The sequence below is a fragment of the Canis aureus genome, chromosome 15, assembly GCF_053574225.1.
Source record: "Canis aureus isolate CA01 chromosome 15, VMU_Caureus_v.1.0, whole genome shotgun sequence".
In the NCBI taxonomy this organism is placed as follows: Eukaryota; Metazoa; Chordata; class Mammalia; order Carnivora; family Canidae; genus Canis; species Canis aureus.
The window spans coordinates 7684947-7687598 of record NC_135625.1 but is presented as its reverse complement, the minus strand read 5'-3'; the positions used below and the strand labels follow the sequence as shown (position 1 = coordinate 7687598).

The window sequence follows — 2652 nt, the reverse complement described above, 5'->3', positions numbered from 1 at the left end:
TGGGAAGGGAGAATCCTTGAAGATTCTCTCCCTCTGCACCCCCACTCTCTCTCAAATCAATCAATCAATCCATCTTTAAAACAAAAACAAGGAGAAGGCCTGGAGGGGCTCTGCGTTCTGGAGTGGTGCTGCTCGGGCCGGGGGCAGGTTGCAGGCTGCTGGCGCCGCTGCTGAAGAGAGAACGGGAGGGGGTTCGGCGTTTGCTGTCAGGGGTCCCATCCGCATGGGGTGAAGCGTTCAGCCTCCCCAGACGACGATCTTGGATCTAGCAATTGGGAAGCAGCAGACTTAGGTAATGAAGAAAGAAAACAGAAGTTCTTGAGATTTATGGGTGCAGGAAAGAAAGAACATACTGGCAGTCTTGTTATAGGAGACCACAAATCAACATCTCACTTCCGAACAAGGGAAGAAGACAAGAAAATTAATGAAGAACTGGAGTCTCAATATCAGCAAAGTATGGACAGTAAATTATCAGGAAGATATCGACGACATTGTGGACTTGGCTTCGGCGAGGTAGAAGATCATGATGGAGAAGGTGATGTGGCTGGAGATGATGATGATGATGATGATGATGATGATGATGATGATGATGATTCACCTGATCCTGAAAGTCCAGATGACTCTGAAAGTGATTCAGAGTCAGAGAAAGAAGAGTCTGCTGAAGGACTCCAAGCTACTGAGCACCCTGATGAAGTAGAGGATCCCAAAGACAAAAAAGATGCAAAAAGCAACTATAAAATGATGTTTGTTAAATCCAGTGGTTCATAACTCCCAAACACTTAGTCTTTGTATGAAAAGTAAGCCTTATTGCTATAATGCATAGTGGAGGACTGCTTATAGAGCACAGACCTTTGTATTATAATTTTTAAAAAGGCCCTTTTAAATAATTACAAAGAGTGCTTGCTTTCAGATGCCATGGATTACACTTTTATGGGCATGACTATAACCATTTTTGTAAAGAGTAAGAGTTGTATAAAATAAGAAATAAATACAATACTCAATTTCCTCTCATATTAGCATCATCAAATTCTAATCTCACCTTTTTACCCTTCAGATAGTTATGGAGGAAACTCTTTTCTGTGGTAGCTGTTTCATCTTTTTTGTTCCTTCATATTTTTCTCTTATAGGTTTATCTGATACTGTGATGTGTTCATGAAATATATTCAGTTATTTATTTATTTTTTTTAATAAATTTTTATTTATTTATGATAGTCACAGAGAGAGAGAGAGAGGCAGAGACACAGGCAGAGGGAGAAGCAGGCTCCATGCACCGGGAGCCCGACGTGGGATTCGATCCTGGGTCTCCAGGATCACGCCCTGGGCCAAAGGCAGGCGCCAAACCGCTGCGCCACCCAGGGATCCCAATATATTCAGTTATTATACTTTGCTGTAGTAGAACTATTCATCATGGATATTTCTGCTGCCAATGACTAAATTGTTTGCAAAAAATTAGGTACTTCGTTTATTCTTACTGATCAGCTCTACTCTTTTGGACAAAAGCAACATGAGAGCAAATACTTTCACACCTGTCAGGATGGAGTTGCAACTGTCATACATTTGGAATGTTATGATCCCAAGCAGTCTTTATATAATTTGAATTACATTGTATGTTAGGTTTTTGATAAAATTTGGCCAATTTTTACAGAAGAAATTATTTTTCTGATCATTTGCTCCTATCTATTTAGGAATATGTAAAACTGGATTTTTTTTTAAGGTAATATGTGACCAAAGTTAATTTTCTTCCTAAGGCCTAAATAAAGAAAAAGCAGTTTCCCATAATAATAAATAAATAAATAAATAAATAAATAAATAAATAAATAAATAAAAAACAAAAAAAACCACCTTTACCAGTTGTATCATTGGGGCAACACTAAACAGGCCCACAGAACTGCACTGAGTGGATGCCGGTCATACAGAATCAAGTGTTCTATCACATTTCTGGTGGAGGATATTGCTCAGGAAATTTTTTAAATTCCCATCGTTGAGGACGCACTGGCCAAATGTCTCTCTTATATACCAGAAAGACACATGTTCTGGCTTGCGTTTATCCAGTGGACAATAGTGTTCACATAAAAACCTCCCCTTTGTGTTGGATGTTAGTGGCCACCACTAAATAACTACAGGACCTAATGGTACATGCTCTGCTTAAGAATCTCACTCCAGCCTCACTTTATTTTTCTAAATTAAATTCCTTTTGCCATGATTCTTACCTTTTTATTTCTTTGTTTACATCTAAGAATTTATATATCTCTGTAACATTATTTAACATGTAACAAATTTAACATTATTTGTTAAAAATAATGTTAAGAAAATAATCAGGTCGGGGATGCCTGGGTGGCTCAGTGGTTGAGCATCTGCCTTTGGCTCAGGTCATGATCCCCAGATCCCAGGATCGAGTCCCACATCGGGCTCCCTGCATGGAACCTGCTTCTCCCTCTGCCTGTGTCTCTGCCTCTCTCCCTCTCTCTGTGTCTCTCATGAATAAATAAATACAATCTTTAAAAAAAAAATAAAAGAATTAGATTGGATAGTTTGACTGTTAGATTCTAAATTATTTCCTCATTCAAATAAAAAATTTTGAATTGCTTGTTCCCAGATTTCAATGAGATAAGAAGCTATCTACCAGTTCATCTGTACATGGATGTGTTCAAC

The 2652-nt window shown here is 38.5% G+C and overlaps 1 pseudogene; it reads left to right on the top strand.

The window, feature by feature from the left end:
• The first annotated feature begins 215 nt into the window (after nt 1-215).
• LOC144283924 (small acidic protein pseudogene) lies at nt 216-783 on the top strand (annotated as a pseudogene).
• The last annotated feature ends 1869 nt before the right edge of the window (nt 784-2652 follow it).